This window comes from Triticum urartu, chromosome 6 (genome assembly GCF_003073215.2).
Source record: "Triticum urartu cultivar G1812 chromosome 6, Tu2.1, whole genome shotgun sequence".
Lineage (NCBI taxonomy): Eukaryota > Viridiplantae > Streptophyta > Magnoliopsida > Poales > Poaceae > Triticum > Triticum urartu.
The window spans coordinates 573154657-573176479 of NC_053027.1; the positions used below are offsets into that span (position 1 = coordinate 573154657).

At 44.0% G+C, this 21823-nt stretch overlaps 1 pseudogene; it reads right to left on the minus strand.

The window, feature by feature from the left end:
* Nucleotides 1-1124: 1124 nt before the first annotated feature.
* The window catches only part of LOC125517091, a 31692-nt pseudogene continuing 10993 nt past the window's right edge, over nucleotides 1125-21823 (minus strand).

Genomic DNA, 21823 nt, shown 5'->3' on the forward strand with positions numbered 1-21823 from the left:
CGAAAATTACTGTAGCCTTTGTTTTGGAAGATCCATCAGCTACTCACTCTTTGACAACCCAGACACTGGAGGATCACTAAGAGGAAACATATCTTTGAGATAGAAATGGTTTTATTTCATCCGATTCATAACTTAAAATAGATGATGAACTCCAACCTTTACAGTTTAGTTTTCTGCCCTGTTTGCTGCAAATTAACAGGACAATTCTCTCTTTTCTTAATTAATGAAAATGCAAGTCTTTTGCCTTGTTAAAACAAACTTTACAGTCAAAGGTAGAGAGAGGGAAGCTGTTAACAATATTAATGTATCTCTCCTGGCATATGAGCATGCCATTATCTTTCACAACTGTTTCCAGTTCGATGATTGTTGCACATTTTGTAAGTACTTAAGTTTATCATTTTTGCTGGTTTGGATTCCTGTACAAACAATTCACTACTGATAATTTCCATTACATGCTTCCTGGATGTTTGCTATAGCAGGATCCAAGAAGTGGCATCAACACACAAGATAGCACGAGCCAAGAAGTGGTTTCAACACACAAGTTATGCTTGACTCGGGTTGACTAAATATATGCATATCCATCACATCCTGTGTCAAAATATTGTCGAAACAAACACATATGTTATATATTCAACTCTCTCTGATCCCTAAAATTAATCCGAGCATTTGGAGATAGTCTGTTCATAACATCCATAGGCTTAGATTCCTTAGAAGTCCATCTTCTGTGCCAGCTAGAAGGGACATGAAACTCCATTAAGTAGAGCACTCATGCACAAACAAAGAACATGGCAAAGTTAACATCTGCTATGTTATATGAATAGTTTCTCACTACTACTTGCTAGAGATGTTTATCAATCCACTCACCCGTACTATCTACAGGATTGTCATTCGGCTTGGTTGGAACATGGCTCATCGGTGACTTAAAATGATGCCAGATGTGGCAAATAAATAATTTTGAGTAGAACTCAACATAAGGATGAATAGAGAGTAACACCTAAGGTGATAGAAACAAATACTCGGATAATTTCAACTGAACAGTATGTGAAGCTAGTGTAAGTAGGGAAAGCATTTAATGACGTCAATGACATGATTTTGCTTCAGAGCCTTGCTTCCATGATCATGAGCTACAAGATCTTTACATTATGCGACAATGACATCACATTGTTGTCAACCATTGCCTGGATCAAACATCAAGACAATAGAAGGTTGCAAGCAGATACATAGAAAACTAGGTTTTAAGAAATAAATTGACATCATGTTCCTGTGCAGCCAACCCAAAATCTGATGTTTGGTGCAACCATGACATGTATGACTTGTGGAATGTTACCTAGCCAGTGCTACAATCAATGGGATCATTTTCCCTTATATCTGATTTGGGGCTTCACTTTTGGATCAACGTTTACTTTGCTTTAATTAGGAGAGTGAGTATGTCTATTGTGCTTTCAAGCATTATGCTCTTCATACTCCGTTGATGTGAAGTAAGTCTCGTGACATTAAATAGTGATGTTGAGCAGGCCATATAAATTCTAAATAGTCATAGAGGTATGTTTTTTCTTATTTGCCTTCTCGAGAGATCACTTGTCTCGTGATCAAGTTTTAAGCCTTACTTTAGCTCCAAAGTTACTGCAGCCTTGGTATTTGGAAGCTTCATGAGCCACTCACTATTGGAGGACCACAAAGTGGAAAACTATTCAAATTTCCATTTCATTTTATTCTGTTGTTGGTATAGCAGGAGCCAAGAAGTGGCTTCAACAAACAAAATAGCATGAGCTATACCTGTGCTTTCTGCATTGTAAGGTTTATTACCCCACTTCTTGGTCCAGAGTCCAAGGCTCCACACTCAAGTGACATGAAACCACCATTCATGCTTCCTAGTGGTAGTGATTTGGACCGTGATGTTGTATGATTGAAAACTCGCTTCATTTTGTTCACGGTATTAGATCCACCCTGCTGCTGCAGGGAGGATTTGCAGTCCAACATTGTGCCAATTTTCCCATGTGGTACAATGTCGCTAATGCTAAGGAAAGACCAAATTGAATTAGCAGAGCTGTGTAGCGCTGCAGGTGATGAAGATCTTATCTGAGGTTACATACAAAACAAGCACAGAACTGTCAGTATAAGTGATTGCAACAATTCATGGACTATGACTGAGCTCAGCCATGTGGTACACTCACCACAACCATTAGGAGGTTGATGGGCTTCTTAGTCACCGGTGTTCCGTCTCCACCTCGCGCCCGAATCTCTCCATGACCAGCTGCTATGTCTTCCTGAAGTGATGAGGATGGTGTTATTTGTTCGGTAGGAGTGACTTGGTTAGAACCATTTGGTGGTGCTGGTGGTGGTGGTGCTGCATTGCCATTCATCAAGATGGCAGTTATGTTGTCAACATCCATTGAAATCATGGACATTGGAGCACAGGGTGATGTTGGTGCTACGACTCGATTTGCAACTGGTGATGGGCTCAAGGACTCGAGCATACTGGGAGACCACGTGTTGGAAATATGCCCTAGAGGCAATAATAAAATGATTATTATATTTCCTTGTTCATGATAATTGTCTATTATTCATGCTATAAATGTGTTATCCGGAAATCATAATACATGTGTGAATACATAGACCACAACACGTCCCTAGTGAGCCTCTCGTTGACTAGCTCGTTGATCAACAGATAGTCATGGTTTCCTGACTATGGACATTGGATGTCATTGATGTTGGGGAACGTAGTAATTTCAAAAAAATTCCTATGAACACGCAAGATCATGGTGATGCATAGCGATGAGAGGGAGAGTGTTGTCTACGTACCCTCGTAGACTGAAGCGGAAGCGTTGACGCAACGTAGAGGAAGTAGTCGTACGTCTTCCCGGTCCAACCGATCAAAGCACCGTTACTATGGCACCTCCGAGTTCTTGGCACACGTTCAGCTCGATGATGCTCCCCGGGCTCCGATCCAGCAAAGCTTCGGGGAGGAGTTCCGTCAGCACGACGGCGTGGTGACGATCTTGATGTTCAACCGTCGCAGGGCTTCGCCTAAGCACCGCTACAATACGACCGAGGTGGAATATGGTGGAGGGGGGCACCGCACACGGCTAAGGAACGATCACGAAGATCAACTTGTGTGTCATGGGGTGCCCCCTGCCCCCGTATATAAAGGAGCAAGGGGGGAGGGGCGGCCGGCCTAGGAGGGGGCGCGCCAAGGGGAGTCCTACTCCCACCGGGAGTAGGACTCCCTCCTTCCTTGTTGGAGTAGGAGAAGGGGAAAGAGGGGGAGAGGAAGAAGGAAAAGGGGGCTGCGCCCCATGTCCAATTCGGACCAGAGGGGGGCGCAGGCCTCCTTCCTTTTGGCCTCTCTCTTCTATTCCCGTATGGCTCAATAAGGCCCATATACTCCCTGGCGAATTCCCGTAACTCTCCGGTACTCCGAAAAATACCCGAACCACTCGGAACCTTTCCGATGTCCGAATATAGTCGTCCAATATATCGATCTTTATGTCTCAACCATTTCTAGACTCCTCGTCATATCCCCGATCTCATCCGGGACTCCGAACTCCTTCGGTCATCAAAACCTTAAGCGTGCGGACCCTACGGTTCGAGAACAATGTAGACATGACCGAGACACGTCTCCAGTCAATAACCAATAGCGGAACCTGGATGCTCATATTGGCTCCTACATATTCTACGAAGATCTTTATCGGTCAGACCGCATAACATCATACGTTGTTCCCTTTGTCATCAGTATGTTACTTGCCCGAGATTCGATCGTCGGTATCTCAATACCTAGTTCAATCTCGTTACCGGCAAGTCTCTTTACTCGTTCCGTAATACATCATCCCGCAACTAACTCATTAGTTGCAATTCTTGCAAGGCTTAAGTGATGTGCATTACCGAGAGGGCCCAGAGATACCTCTCCGACATTCGGAGTGACAAATCCTAATCTCGAAATATGCCAACCCAACAAGTACCTTCGGAGACACCTATAGAGCACCTTTATAATCACCCAGTTACGTAGTGACGTTTGGTAGCACACAAAGTGTTCCTCCGGTAAACGGGAGTTGCATAATCTCATAGTCATAGGAACATGTATAAGTCATGAAGAAAGCAATAGCAACAAACTAAACGATCAAGTGCTCAGCTAACGGAATGGGTCAAGTCAATCAGATCATTCACCTAATGATGTGATCCCATTAACCAAATAACAACTCTTTGTCCATGGTTAGGAAACATAACCATCTTTGATTAACGAGCTAGTCAAGTAGAGGCATACTAGTGACACTCTGTTTTTCTATGTATTCACACATGTATTATGTTTCCGGTTAATACAGTTCTAGCATGAATAATAAACATTTATCATGAAATAAGGAAATAAATAATAACTTTATTATTGCCTCTAGGGCATATTTCCTTCAGTCTCTCACTTGCACTAGAGTCAATAATCTAGATCACATCACCATGTGATTAACATCGATAGTTCACATCGTCATGTGATTAACACCCATAGTTCACATCGCCATGTCACCAACACCCAAAGGGTTTACTAGATTCAGTAATCTAGTTCACATCGCTATGTGATTAACACCCAAAGAGTACTAAGGTGTGATCATGTTTTGCTTGTGAGAGAATCTTAGTCAACGGGTCTGCCACATTCAGATCCGTATGTATTTTGCAAATTTCTATGTCTACAATGCTCTGCACGGAGCTACTTTAGCTAATTGCTCCCACTTTCAATATGTATCTAGATTGAGACTTAGAGTCATCTAGATTAGTGTCAAAACTTGCATCGACGTAACCTTTTACGACGAACCTTTTGTCACCTCCATAATCGAGAAACATATCCTTATTCCACTAAGGATAATTTTGACCGCTGTCCAGTGATCTACTCCTAGATCACTATTGTACTCCCTTGCCAAAATCAGTGCAGGGTATACAATAGATCTGGTACATAGCATGGCATACTTTATAGAACCTATGGCCAAGGCATAGGGAATGACTTTCATTCTCTTTCTATCTTCTGCCGTGGTTGGGTTTTGAGTCTTACTCAATTTCACACCTTGTAACACAAGCAAGAAACTCTTTCTTTGACTGTTCCATTTTGAACTACTTCAAAATCTTGTCAAGGTATGTACTCATTGAAAAAACTTATCAAGCGTTTTGATCTATCTCTATAGATCTTGATGCTCAATATCTAAGCAGCTTCACCGAGGTCCTTCTTCAAAAAACTCCTTTCAAATACTCCTTTATGCTTTGCAGAATAATTCTACATTATTTCCGATCAACAATATGTCATTCACATATACTTATCAGAAATGCTGTAGTTCTCCCACTCACTTTCTTGTAAATACAGGCTTCACCGCAAGTCTGTATAAAACTATATGCTTTGATCAACTCATCAAAGCGTATATTCCAACTCTGAGAGGCTTGCGCCAGTCCATAAATGGATCGCTGGAGCTTGCACACTTTGTTAGCTCCTTTTGGATCGACAAAACCTTCTAGTTGCATCGTATACAACTCTTCTTTGATAAATCCATTAAGGAATGCAGTTTTGTTATCCATTTGCCAGATTTCACAAAATGCGGCAATTGCTAACATGATTCGGACAGACTTAGGCATAGATACGAGTGAGAAACTCTCATCATAGTCAACACCTTGAACTTGTCGAAAACCTTTTGCGACAATTCTAGCTTTGTAGATAGTAACACTACTATCAGCGTCCGTCTTCCTCTTGAAGATCCATTTATTCTCAATTGCTTGCCGATCGTCGGGCAAGTCAACCAAAGTCCACACTTTGTTCTCATACATGGATCCCATCTCAGATTTCATGGCCTCAAGCCATTTCGCGGAATCTGGGCTCATCATCGCTTCCTCATAGTTTGTAGGTTCGTCATGGTCAAGTAACACGATCTCCATAACAGTATTACCGTACCACTCTGGTGCGGATCTCACTCTGGTTTACCTACGAGATTCGGTAGTAACTTGACCTGAAGTTTTATGATCATCATCATTAGCTTCCTCACTAATTGGTGTAGTAGTCACAGGAACAGATTTCTATGATGAACTACTTTCCAATAAGGGAGAAGGTACAATTTCCTCATCAAGTTCTACTTTCCTCCCACTCACTTCTTTCGAGAGAAACTCCTTCTCTAGAAAGGATCCATTATAAGCAGCGAATGTCTTGCCTTAGGATCTGTGATAGAAGGTGTACCCAACAGTCTCCTTTGGGTATCCTATGAAGACATATTTCTCCGATTTGGGTTTGAGCTTATCAGGATGAAACTTTTTCATATAAACATCACAACCCCAAACTTTAAGAAATGACAACTTTGGTTTCTTGCCAAACCACAAGTTCAGATTGTGTCGTCTCAACGGACTTAGATGGTGCCCTTTTTAACGTGAATGCAGTTGTCTGTAATGCATAACCCCAAAACTATAGTGGTAGATCGATAAGAAACATCATAGATTGCACTATATCCAATAAAGTACGGTTATGACGTTCGGACACACCATTATGCTATGGTGTTCCAGGTGGCGTGAGTAGTGAAAATATTTCACATTGTTTTAATTGAAGACCAAACTCATAACTCAAATATTTGTCTCCGCGATCAGATCGTAGAAACTTTATTTTCTTGTCACGATGATTTTCCACTTCACTATGAAATTCTTTGATCTTTTCAAATGTTTCAGACTTATGTTTCATCAAGTAGATATACCCATATCTGCTCAAATCATTTGTGAAGGTCAGAAAATAACGATACTCGCCGTGAGCCTTAACACTCATCGGATCGCATACATCAGTATGTATTATTTCCAATAAGTCAGTTGCTCGCTCCATTGTTCCGGAGAACAGAGTCTTAGTCATCTTGCCCATGAGACATGGTTCGCAAGCATCAAGTGATTCATAATCAAGTGATTCCAAAATCCCATCAGCATGGATTTTCTTCATGCGCTTTACACCAATATGACCTAAACGACAGTGCCACAAATAAGTTGCACTATCAATATTAATTTCGCATCTTTTGGTTTCAATATTATGAATATGTGTATCACTATGATTGAGATCCAATGAACTATTTTCATTGGGTGTGTAACCATATAAGGTTTTATTCATGTAAATAGAACAAAAATTTATTCTCTTACTTAAATGGATAACCGTATTGCAATGAACATGATCAAATCATATTCATGCTCAACGCAAACACCAAATAACACTTATTTAGGTTCAACACTAATCCCGAAAGTATAGGGAGTGTGCGATGATGATCATATCAATCTTGGAGCTACTTCCAACACACATCGTCACTTCACCCTTAACTAGTCTCTGTTTATTCTGCAACTCCCGTTTCGAGTTACTAATGTTAGCAACTGAACTAGTATCAAATACTGAGGGGTTTCTATAAACACTAGTAAAGTACACATCAATAACATGTATATCAAATATACTTATGTTCACTTTGCCATCCTTCTTATCTGCCAATCACTTGGGGTAGTTCCGCTTCCAGTGACCAGTCCCTTTGCAGTAGAAGCACTTAGTCTCAGGCTTAGGACCAGACTTGGGCTTCTTCACTTGAGCAGCAACTTTCTTGCTGTTCTTCTTGAAGTTCCCCTTTTTCCCTTTACCCTTTTCTTGAAACTAGTGGTCTTGTTAACCATCAACACTTGATGTTTTTCTTGATTTCTACCTTCGTCGATTTTAGCATCACGAAGAGCTTGGGAATCGTTTCCGTTATCCCTTGCATATCATAGTTCATCACGAAGTTCTACTAACTTGGTGATGGTGACTAGAGAATTCTGTCAATCACTATTTTATTTGGAAGATTAACTCCCACTTGATTCAAGCGATTGTAGTACCCAGACAATCTGAGCACATGCTCACTAGTTGAGCGATTCTCCTCCATCTTTTAGCTATAGAACTTGTTAGAGACTTCATATCTCTCAACTCGGGTATTTGCTTGAAATATTAACTTCAACTTCCTGGAACATCTCATATGGTCCATGACGTTCAAAACGTCTTTGAAGTTCCGATTCTAAGCCGTTAAGCATGGTGCACTAAACTATCAAGTAGTCATCACATTGAGCTAGCCAAACGTTCATAACGTCTGCATCTGCTCCTGCAATAGGTCTGTCACCTAGCGGTGCATCAAGGACATAATTCTTCTGTGCAGCAATGAGGATAAACCTCAGATCACGGATCCAATCCGCATCATTGCTACTAACATCTTTCAACACAATTTTCTCTAGGAACATATCAAAATAAACATATGAAAGCAACAACGTGAGCTATTGATCTACAACATAGATATGCTAATACTACCAGGACTAGGTTCATGATAAATTAAAATTCAATTCAATTAATCATATTACTTAAGAACTCCCACTTAGATAGACATCCCTCTAATCTTCTAAGTGATCACGTGATCCATATCAACTAAACCATGTCCGATCATCACGTGAGATGGAGTAGGTTCAATGGTGAACATCACTATGTTGATCATATCTACTATATGATTCACGCTCGACCTTTCGGTCTCCGTGTTCCGAGGCCATATCTGTATATGCTTGGCTCGTCAAGTATAACCTGAGTATTCCGCGTGTGCAACTGTTTTGCACCCGTTGTATTTGAACGTAGAGCCTATCACACCCGATCATCACGTGGTGTCTCAGCACGAAGAACTTTCGCAACGGTGCATACTCAGGGAGAACACTTCTTGATAATAAGTGAGAGATCATCTTAAAATGCTACCGTCAATCAAAGCAAGTTAAGATGCATAAAAGATAAACATCACATGCAATCAATATAAGTGATATGATATGGCCATCATCATCTTGTGCTTGTGATCTCCATCTTCGAAGCACCGTCATGATCACCATCGTCACCGGCGCGACACCTTGATCTCCATCGTAGCATCGTTGTCGTCTCGCCAATCTTATGCTTCTACGACTATCGCTACCGCTTAGTGATAAAGTAAAGCATTACAGGGCGATTGCATTGCATACAATAAAGCGACAACCATATGGCTCCTGCCAGTTGCCGATAACTCGGTTACAAAACATGATCATCTCATACAATAAAATTTAGCATCATGTCTTGACCATATCACATCACAACATGCCCTGCAAAAACAAGTTAGACGTCCTCTACTTTGTTGTTGCAAATTTTACGTGGCTGCTATGGGCTTAGCAAGAACCGTTCTTACCTACGCATCAAAACCACAACGATAGTTTGTCAAGTTGGTGCTGTTTTAACCTTTGCAAGGATCGGGCGTAGCCACACTCGGTTCAACTAAAGTTGGAGAAACTGACACCCGCTAGTCACCTGTGTGCATAGCACGGCGGTAAAACCAGTCTCGCGTAAGCGTACGCGTAATGTCGGTCCGGGCCGCTTCATCCAACAATACCGCCGAACCAAAGTATGACATGCTGGTAAGCAGTATGACTTGTATCGCCCACAACTCACTTGTGTTCTACTCGTGCATATAACATCAACACATAAAACCTAGGCTCGGATGCCACTGTTGGGGAACGTAGTAATTTCAAAAAAATTCCTACGCACATGCAAGATCATGGTGATGCATAGCAACGAGAGGGAGAGTGTTGTCTACGTACCCTCGTAGACCAAAGCGGAAGCGTTGACGCAACGTAGAGGAAGTAGTCGTACGTCTTCCCGGTCCAACCGATCCAAGCACCGTTACTCCGACACCTCCGAGTTCTTGGCACACGTTCAGCTCGATGACGCTCCCCGGGCTCCGATCCAGCAAAGCTTCGGGGAGGAGTTCCGTCAGCACGACGGCGTGGTGACGATCTTGATGTTCAACCATCGCAGGGCTTCGCCTAAGCACCGCTACAATATGACCGAGGTGGAATATGGTGGAGGGGGGCACCGCACACGGCTAAAGAACGATCACGAAGATCAACTTGTGTGTCATGGGGTGCCCCCTGCCCCCGTATATAAAGGAGCAAGGGGGGAGGGGCGGCCGGCCTAGGAGGGGGCGCGCCAAGGGGAGTCCTACTCCCACTGGGAGTAGGACTCCCTCCTTCCTTGTTGGAGTAGGAGAAGGGGAAAGAGGGGGAGAGGAAGAAGGAAAAGGGGGCTGCGCCCCTTGTCCAATTCGGACCAGAGGGGGGCGCAGGCCTCCTTCCTTTTGGCCTCTCTCTTCTATTCCCGTATGGCCCAATAAGGCCCATATACTCCCCGGCGAATTCCCGTAACTCTCCGGTACTCCGAAAAATACCCGAACCACTCAGAACCTTTCCGATGTCCGAATATAGTCGTCCAATATATCGATCTTTACGTCTCGACCATTTCGAGACTCCTCGTCATATCCACGATCTCATCCGGGACTCCGAACTCCTTCGGTACATCAAAACTCATAAACTCATATATAATTGTCATCGAAACCTTAAGCGTGCGGACCCTACGGTTCGAGAACAATGTAGACATGACCGAGACACGTCTCCGGTCCATAACCAATAGCGGAACCTGGATGCTCATATTGGCTCCTACATATTCTACGAAGATCTTTATCGGTCAGACCGTATAACATCATACGTTGTTCCCTTTGTCATCGGTATGTTACTTGCCCGAGATTCGATCGTCGGTATCTCAATACCTAGTTCAATCTCGTTACCGGCAAGTCTCTTTACTCGTTCCGTAATACATCATCCCACAACTAACTCACTAGTTGCAATGCTTGCAAGGATTAAGTGATGTGCATTACCGAGAGGGCCCAGAGATACCTTTCCGACATTCGGAGTGACAAATCCTAATCTCGAAATATGCCAACCCAACAAGTAACTTCGGAGACACCTGTAGAGCACCTTTATAATCACCCAGTTACGTTGTGACGTTTGGTAGCACACAAAGTGTTCCTCCGGTAAACGGGAGTTGCATAATCTCAGAGTCATAGGAACATGTATAAGTCATGAAGAAAGCAATAGCAACAAACTAAACGATCAAGTGCTCAGCTAACGGAATGGGTCAAGTCAATCAGATCATTCACCTAATGATGTGATCCCGTTAATCAAATAACAACTCTTTGTCCATGGTTAGGAAACATAACCATCTTTGATTAACGAGCTAGTCAAGTAGAGGCATACTAGTGACACTCTGTTTGTCTATGTATTCACACATGTATTATATTTCCGGTTAATACAATTCTAGCATAAATAATAAACATTTATCATGAAATAAGGAAATAAATAATAACTTTATTATTACCTCTAGGGCATATTTCCTTCAATTGATAACGGGATCACATCATTAGGAGAATGATTTGATGGACAAGACCCAATCCTAAGCATAGCACAAAGACCGTGTAGTTCGTTTGCTAGAGCTTTTCCAATGTCAAGTATCATTTCCTTAGACCATGAGATTGTGCAACTCCCAGATACCGTAGGAGTGCTTTGGGTGTGCCAAACGTCACAACGTAACTGTATGTCTATAAAGGTGCACTACGGGTATCTCCGAAAGTGTCTGTTGGGTTGGCATGAATCGAGACTGGGATTTGTCACTCCGTATGACGGAGAGGTATCTCTGGGCCCACTCGGTAATGCATCATCATGAGATCAATGTGACCAAGTGTCTGGTCATGGGATCATGCATTACGGTACGAGTAAAGTGACTTGTCGGTAACGAGATTGAACGAGGTATTGGGATACAGACGACCGAGTCTCGTGCAAGTAACGTACCAATTGACAAAGGGAATTGTACACGGGTTTACTTGAATCCTCGACATCGTGGTTTATCCGATGAGATCATCGAGGAGCATGTTGGAGCCAACATGGGTATCCAGATCCCGCTGTTGGTTATTGACCGGAGAGTCGTCTCGGTCATGTCTGCATGTCTCCCGAACCCGTAGGGTCTACACACTGAAGGTTCGGTGATGCTAGGGTTGTGGACGTCACAAGGAGTTCCGGAATGGTCCGGAGGTAAAGATTTATATATAGGAAGTCAAGTTTCGGCCATCGGGAGAGTTTCGGGGGTAATCGGTATTGTACCGGGATCACCGGAAGGGTCTCGGGGGTCCACCGGGTGGGGCCACCTATCCCGGAGGGCCCCATGGGCTAAAGTGGGAGGGGAACCAGGCCCTGGTGGGCTGGTGCGCCCCCCTTGGACCTCCCCCCGCGCCTAGGGTTGGAAACCCTAGGGGTGGGGGGCGCCCCACTTGGCTTGGGGGGCAAGCCACCCCCCTTGGCCGCCGGCCCCCTTGGAGATTGGATCTCCTAGGGCCGGCGCCCCCCAGGGGGCCTATATATAGTGGGGGGAGGGAGGGCAGCCGCACCCTAGCCCCTGGCGCCTCCCTCTCCCTCCCGTAACACCTCTCCCTCTCGCTGAGCTTGACGAAGCCCTGCCGAGATCCTCGCTGCATCCACCACCACGCCGTCGTGCTGCTGGATCTCCATCAACCTCTCCCCCCCTTGCTGGAACAAGAAGGAGGAGACGTCTTCCCCAACCGTACGTGTGTTGAACGCGGAGGTGCCGTCCGTTTGGCGCTTGGTCATCGGTGATTTGGATCACGATGTGTACAACTCCATCAACCCCGTTCTCTTGAACGCTTCCGCTCGCGATCTACAAGGGTATGTAGATGCACTCCTTTCCCTCTCGTTGCTAGAAGACTCCATAGATTGATGTTGGTGATGCGTAGAAAATTTTAAATTCTGCAACGATCCCGTACAGTGGCATCATGAGCTAGGTCTATGCGTAGTTTCTATGCACGAGTAGAACACAAAGTACTTGCCGTTACTAGTCTCCTCCTTGATTCGGCGGCATCGTGGGATGAAGCGGCCCGGACCGACCTTACACGTACGCTTACGTGAGGCAGGTTCCACCGACTGACATGCACTAGTTGCATAAGGTGGCTAGCGGGTGTCTGTCTCTCCCACTTTAGTCGGATCAGATTCGATGAAAAGGGTCCTTATGAAGGGTAAATAGAAATTGGCATATCACATTGTGGTTTTGGCGTAGGTAAGAAACGTTCTTGCTAAGAAACCTATAGCAGCCACGTAAAAATTTGCAACAACAACTAGAGGACGTCTAACTTGTTTTTGCAACATGTGCCGTGTGATGTGATATGGCCAAAAGGATGTGATGAATGATATATGTGATGTATGAGATTGATCATGTTCTTGTAATAGGAATCACGACTTGCATGTCGATGAGTATGACAACCGGCAGGAGCCATAGGAGTTTCTTAATTTATTTATGACCTGCGTGTCAACATATAACATCACGTAATTACTTTACTTTATTGCTAAACCGTTAGCCAAAGTAGTAGAAGTAATAGATGACGAGACAACTTCATGAAGACACGATGATGGAGATCATGGTGTCATGCCAGTGACGACGATGATCATGGCGCCCCGAAGATGGAGATCAAAAGGAGCAAAATGATATTGGCCATATCATGTCACTATTTGATTGCATGTGATGTTTATCATGTTTTACATCTTATTTGCTTAGAACGACGATAGCTTAAATAAGATGATCCCTCGCGATAATTTCAAGAAAGTGTTCCCCCTAACTGTGCACCGTTGTGAAGGTTCATTGTTTCGAAGCACCACGTGATGATCGGGTGTGATAGATTCTAATGTTCGAATACAACGAGTGTAAGCCAGATTTACACACGCAATACACTTAGGTTGACTTGACGAGCCTAGCATGTACAGACATGGCCTCGGAACACGGAAGACCGAAAGGTCGAGCATGAGTCGTATAGAAGATACGATCAACATGGAGATGTTCACCGATGTTGACTAGTCCGTCTCACGTGATGATCGGACACGGCCTAGTTCACTCGGATCATGTTTCACTTAGATGACTAGAGGGATGTCTATCTGAGTGGGAGTTCATTGAATAATTTGATTAGATGAACTTAATTATCATGAACTTAGTCTAAAATCTTTACAATATGTCTTGTAGATCAAATGGCCCACGCTAATGTTGCCCTCAACTTCAATGCGTTCCTAGAGAAAACCAAGCTAAAAGATGATGGCAGCAACTATACGGACTGGGTCCGGAACCTGAGGATCATCCTCATAGCTGCCAAGAAAGATTATGTCCTAGAAGCACCGCTAGGTGATGCACCCATCCTAGAGAACCAAGACGTTATGAACGCTTGGCAGCAGCGTGCTGATGATTACTCCCTCGTTCAGTGCGGCATGCTTTACAGCTTAGAACCGGGGATCCAAAAGCGTTTTGAGCAACACTAAGCATATGAGATGTTCAAGGAGCTGAAAATGGTTTTCCAAGCTCATGCTCGGGTCGAGAGATATGAAGTCTCCGACAAGTTCTTCAGTTGTAAGATGGAGGAAAATAGTTCTATCAATGCCCACAACTACTTTGTGTTCTACTCGTGCATAGAAACTACGCATAGACCTAGCTCATGATGCCACTGTTGGGGAACGTAGCAATAATTCAAAATTTTCCTACGTGTCACCAAGATCAATCTATGGAGTCATCTAGCAACGAGGGAGGAGTGGATCTACATACCCTTGTAGATCGCGCGCGGAAGCGTTCAAGAGAACGGGGTTGATGGAGTCGTACTCGTCGTGATCCAAATCACCGATGATCCTAGCGCCGAACGGACGGCACCTCCGCGTTCAACACATGTACGGAGCAGCGACGTCTCGTCCTTCTTGATCCAGCAAGGGGGGAGGAGAGGTTGATGGAGATTTAGCAGCACGACGGCGTGGTGGTGGAAGTAGCGGGATTCCAACAGGGCTTCGCCAAGCGCTGCGGGAGGAGGGAGATGTGTCATGGGAGGGAGAGGGAGGCGCCAGGGCTTAGGTTGGGCTGCCCTCCCTTCCCCCCACTATATATAGGGCCAAGGGAGAGGGGGGAGGCGCAGCCTTGGCCCTTCCTCCAAGGAAGGGTGCGGCCAGGGGAGGAGTCCCTCCTCCCCAAGGCACCTCGGAGGTGCCTTCCCCCTTTAGGACTCTTCCTTTCCCTCTTCTCTTGGCGCATGGGCCTCTTGGGGCTGGTGCCCTTGGCCCATATAGGCCAAGGCGCACCCCCTACAGCCCATGTGGCCCCCCGGGGCAGGTGGCCCCACCCGGTGGACCCCCGGGACCCTTCCGGTGGTCCCGGTACAATACCGATGACCCCGAAACTTGTCCCGATGGCCGAAATAGCACTTCCTATATATAATTCTTTACCTCCGGACCATTCCGGAACTCCTCGTGACGTCCGGGATCTCATCCGGGACTCCGAACAACTTTCGGCTTACCGCATACTAATATCTCTATAACCCTAGCGTCACCGAACCTTAAGTGTGTAGACCCTACGGGTTCGGGAGACATGCAGACATGACCGAGATGACTCTCCGGTCAATAACCAACAGCGGGATCTAGATACCCATGTTGGCTCCCACATGTTCCACGATGATCTCATCGGATGAACCACGATGTCAAGGACTTAATCAATCCCGTATACAATTCCCTTTGTCTAGCGGTATGATACTTGCCCGAGATTCGATCGTCGGTATCCCGATACCTTGTTCAATCTCGTTACCGGCAAGTCTCTTTACTCGTTTCGTAACACATCATCCCGTGATCAACTCCTTGATCACATTGTGCACATTATGATGATGTCCTACCGAGTGGGCCCAGAGATACCTCTCCGTTTACACGGAGTGACAAATCCCAGTCTCGATTCGTGCCAACCCAACAGACACTTTCGGAGATACCCGTAGTGTACCTTTATAGCCACCCAGTTACGTTGTGACGTTTGGCACACCCAAAGCACTCCTACGGTATCCGGGAGTTGCACAATCTCATGGTCTAAGGAAATGATACTTGACATTAGAAAAGCTTTAGCATACGAACTACATGATCTTGTGCTAGGCTTAGGATTGGGTCTTGTCCATCACATCATTCTCCTAATGATGTGATCCCGTTATCAATGACATCCAATGTCCATGGTCAGGAAACCGTGACCATCTATTGATCAACGAGCTAGTCAACTAGAGGCTTACTAGGGACATGGTGTTGTCTACGTATCCACACATGTATCTGAGTTTCCTATCAATACAATTCTAGCATGGATAATAAACGATTATCACGAACAAGGAAATATAATAATAATCAATTTATTATTGCCTCTAGGGCATATTTCCAACAGTCTCCCACTTGCGCTAGAGTCAATAATCCAGTTCACATCGCTATGTGATTAACACTCAAGGTCACATCCCCATGTGACTAACACCCAAAGAGTTTACTAGAGTCAATAATCTAGTTCACATTACCATGTGATCAACACTCAATGAGTTCTGGGTTTGATCATGTTATGCTTGTGAGAGATGTTATAGTCAACAGGTCTGAATCTTTCAGATCCGTGTGTGCTTTACAAATCTCTATGTCATCTCCTAGATGCAGCTACCACGTTCTATTTGGAGCTATTCCAAATAACTGTTCTACTATACGAATCCAGTCTACTACTCAGAATAATCTGGATTAGTGTCAAAGTTTGCATCGGCGTAACCCTTTACGACGAACTCTTTTACCACCTCCATAATCGAGAAAATTCCTTAGTCCACTAGTTACTAAGGATAACTTTGACCGCTGTCATGTGATCCATTCTTGGATCACTCTTGTACCCCTTGACTGACTCATGGCAACGCACACTTCAGGTGCGGTACACAGCATAGCATACTGTAGAGAGCCTATGATAAAAGCATAGGGGACGACCTTCGTCCTTCCTCTTTCTTCTGCCGTGGTCGAGCTTTAAGTCTTAACTTCATACCTTACAACTCAGGCAAGAACTCCTTCTTTGACTGATCCATCTTGAACACCTTCAAGATCATGTCAAGGTATGTGCTCATTTGAAAGTACCATTAAGCGTTTTGATCTATCCTTATAGATCTTGGTGCTTAATGTTCAAGTAGCTTAATCCAGGCTTCCATTGAAAAACACTTTCCAAATAACCCTATATGCTTTCCAGAAATTCTACGTCATTTCTGATCAACAATATGTCAACAACATATATTTATCAGAAATTCTATAGTGCTCCCACTCACTTCTTTGGAAATACAAGTTTCTCATAAACTTTGTATACACCCAAAATCTTTGATCATCTCATCAAAGCATACATTCCAACTCTGAGATGCTTACTCCAGTCCTTAGAAGGATTGGTGGAGCTTTGCATACTTATTAGCATTTTTCAGGATTGACAAAACCTTCCGGTTGTATCACATACAACCTTTCCTCAAGAAAATCGTCGAGGAAACAATGTTTTGACATCCTATCTGCAAGATTTCATAAATAATGCAGTAATTGCTAATATAATTCCAACAGACTCTTAGCATCGCTACGAGTGAGAAAGTCTCATTGTAGTCAACTCCTTGAACTTGTCGGAAAACATCTTAACGACAAGTCGAGCTTTCTTTAATGGTGACATTTACCATCATTGTCCGTCTTCCTTTTAAAATCCATCTGCACTCAACAGCCTTACGACCATCGAGTTGTTCTGCCAAAGTCTACACTTTGTTTTCATACATGGATCCTCTCTCGGATTTTATGGCCTCGAGCCATTTATCAGAATCCGGGCCCACCATCGCTTCTCCATAGCTCGTAGGTTCATTGTTGTCTAGCAACATGACTTCCAAGACAGGATTACGTACCACTCTGAAGTAGTACGCATCCTTGTCATCCCACGAGGTTTGGTAGTGACTTGATCTGAAGTTTCATGATCACTATCATAAGCTTCCACTTCAATTGGTGTAGGTACCACAGGAACAACTCCTGTGCCCTGCCACACACTAGTTGAAGAGACGGTTCAATAACCTCATCAAGTCTCCACCATCCTCCCAGTCAATTCTTTTGAGAGAAACTTTTCCTCGAGAAAGGACCTGAGTCAAGAAACAATCCCTTATTGCTTTCGGATCTGAGACAGGAGGTATACCCAACTGTTTTGGGTGTCCTATGAAGATGCATTTATCCGCTTTGGGTTCGAGCTTATCAGCCTGAAACTTTTTCACATAAGCGTCGCAGCCCCAAACTTTTAAGAAATGGCAGCTTAGGTTTCTCTAAACCATAGTTCATACAGTGTCATCTCATCGGAATTACGTGGTGCCCTATTAAAGTGCATGTGGTTGTCTCTAATGCCTAACCCATAAACTATCATGGTAATTCAATAAGAGACATCATGGTATGCATCATATCCAATAGGGTGCAGTTATGATGTTCGGACACACCATCACACTATGGTGTTCTAGGCTGTATTAGTTGTGAAACAATTTCCACAATGTCTTAATTCTGTGCCAAACTCGTAATTCAGATATTCATCTCTATGATCATATCATAGATATTTTATCCTCTTGTCACGACGATCTTTCAACTTCACCCTGAAATTACTTGAACCTTTCAATAATTCAGACTCGCGACTCATCAAGTAAATGTACTCAACATCTACTCAAATCATCTGTGAAGTAAGAACATAACGATATCCACTACATGCCTCAGCACTCATTGGACTGCACACATCAAAATGTATTACTTCCAACAAGTTGCTTTCTAGTTCCATTTTACTGAAAATGAGGCTTTCAGTCATCTTGCCCATGTGGTATGATTTGCATGTCTCAAGTGATTCAAAATCAAGTGAGTCCAAACGGTCCATTTGCATGGAGTTTCTTCATGCATATACACCAATAGACATGGTTCGCATGTCTCAAACCTTTCAAAAACGAGTGAGCCCAAAGATCCATCAACATGGAGCTTCTTCATGCGTTTTATACCGATATGACTTAAGTGGCAGTGCCACAAGTAGGTGGTACTATCATTACTATATTTTGGCATGAACATGTGTATCACTACGATCGAGATTCAATAAACCATTCATTTCAGGTGTAAGACCATTTGAAGGTATTATTCAAATAAACAGAGTAACCATTATTCTCTTTAAATGAATAATCGTATTGCAATAGACATAATCCAATCATATCTATGCTCAACGCAAACACCAAATAACAATTATTTAGGTGTTAATACCAATCTCGATGGTAGAGGGAGCGTGCGATGCTTGATCATATCAACCCTGGAAACACTTCCAACACATATCGTCAGCTCACCTTTAGCTAGTCTCCGTTTATTCCGTAGCCTTTTGTTTCGAGTTACTAACACTTAGCAACCGAACTGGTATCTAATACCCTGGTGCTACTAGGAGTACTAGTAAATTACACATCAACACAATGTATATCCAATATACTTCTATCGACCTTGCCAGCCTTCTCATCTACCAAGTATCTAGGGTAATTCTGCTCCAGTGGCTGTTCCCCTTATTACAGAAGCACACAGTCTCGGGTTTGGGTTCAACCTTGGGTTTCTTCACAAGAGCAGCAGCTGAATTGCCGTTTCATGAAGTATCCCTTTGTTCCCTTGCCCTTCTTGAAACTAGTGGTTTCACCAACCATCAACAATTGATGCTCCTTCTTGATTTCTACTTTCGCAGTGTCAAACATCGCGAATATCTCAAGGATCATCATATATGTCCCTGATATATCATAGTTCATCACGAAGCTCTAGCAGCTTGGTGGTAATGACTTCGGAGAACCATCACTATTTCATCTGGAAGATCAACTCCCACTCGATTCAAGCGATTGTTGTACTTAGACAATCTGAGCACAAGCTCAACAATTGAGCTTTTTCTCCCTTAGTTTGTAGGCTAAGAAAATCGTCGGAGGTCTTATACCTTTTGACATGGGCACGAGCCTGAAATCCCAATTTCAGCCCTCAAAACATCTCATATGTTTTGCGATGTTTCAAAACCGTCTTCGGTGCCTCAATTCTAAACCGTTTAACTGAACTATCACGTAGTTATCAAAATGTGTATGTCAGATGTTCGCAACATCCACAGACGACGTTCGAGGTTCAGCGCACTGAGCGGTGCATTAAGGACATAAGCCTTCTATGAAGCAATGAGGACAATCCTCAATTTACGGACCTAGTCCGCATAATTGCTACTATCAACTTTCAACTAAATTTTCTCTAGGAACATATCTAAACAGTAGAACTGAAGCACGAGCTACGACATAATTTGCGAAGACCTTTTGACTATGTTCAGGATAATTAAGTTCATCTTATGAACACTCAGATAGACATCCCTCTAGTCATCTAAGTGAAACATGATCCGAGTGAACTAGGCCGTGTCCGATCATCACGTGAGACGGACTAGTCAACATCGGTGAACATCTTCATGTTGATCGTATCTACGATACGACTCATGCTCGACCTTTCGGTCTCTTGTGTTCCGAGGCCATGTCTGTACATGCTAGGCTCGTCAAGTCAACCTAAGTGTTTCGCGTGTGTAAATCTGGCTTATACCCGTTGTATGTGAACGTAAGAATCTATCAGACCCGATCATCACGTGGTGCTTCGAAACGACGAACTTTCGCAACGGTGCACAATTAGGGGGAACACCTTCTTGAAATTTTAGTGAGGGATCATCTTATTTACTACCGTCGTTCTAAGTAAACAAGATGTATAAACATGATAAACATCACATGCAATCAAATAATAGTGACATGATATGGCCAATATCATATAGCTCCTTTGATCTCCATCTTGGGGCTCCATGATCATCTTGTCACCGGCATGACACCATGATCTCCATCATCATGATCTCTATCATCGTGTCTTCATGAAGTTGTCTTGTCAACTATTACTTCTACTACTATAGCTAACGGTTAGCAATAAAGTAAAGTAATTACATGACGTTTATGTTGACACGCAGGTCATAAATAAATTAAGACAACTCCTATGGCTCCTGCCGGTTGTCATACTCATCGACATGCAAGTCGTGATTCCTATTACAAGAACATGATCAATCTCATACATCACATATATCATTCATCACATCCTTTTGGCCATATCACATCACATAGCATACCCTGCAAAAACAAGTTAGACGTCCTCTAATTGTTGTTTGCATGTTTTACGTGGCTGCTATGGGTTTCTAGCAAGAACGTTTCTTACCTACGCAAAAACCACAACGTGATATGCCAATTACTATTTACCCTTCATAAGGACCCTTTTCATCGAATCCGATCCGACTAAAGTGGGAGAGACAGACACCCGCTAGCCACCTTTATGCAACTAGTGCATGTCAGTCGGTGGAACCAGTCTCATGTAAGAGTACGTGTAAGGTCGGTCCGGGCCGCTTCATCCCACAATGCCACCGAATCAAGATTGGACTAGTAACGGTAAGCATATTGAACAAAATCAAACGCCCACAACTACTTTGTGTTCTACTCGTGCATAGAAACTACGCATAGACCTAGCTCATGATGCCACTGTTGGGGAACGTAGCAATAATTCAAAATTTTCCTACGTGTCACCAAGATCAATCTATGGAGTCATCTAGCAATGAGGGAGGAGTGGATCTACATACCCTTGTAGATCGCGCGCGGAAGCGTTCAAGAGAACGGGGTTGATGGAGTCGTACTCGTCGTGATCCAAATCACCGATGATCCTAGCGCCGAACGGACGGCACCTCCGCGTTCAACACACGTACGGAGCAGCGACGTCTCCTCCTTCTTGATCCAGCAAGGGGGAAGGAGAGGTTGATGGAGATCCAGCAGCACGACGGCGTGGTGGTGGAAGTAGCGGGATTCCAACAGGGCTTCGCCAAGCGCTGCGGGAGGAGGGAGATGTGTCATGGGAGGGAGAGGGAGGCGCCAGGGCTTAGGTTGGGCTGCCCTCCCTTCCCCCCACTATATATAGGGCCAAGGGAGAGGGGGGAGGCGCAGCCTTGGCCCTTCCTCCAAGGAAGGGTGCGGCCAGGGAGGAGTCCCTCCTCCCCAAGGCACCTCGGAGGTGCCTTCCCCCTTTAGGACTCTTCCTCTCC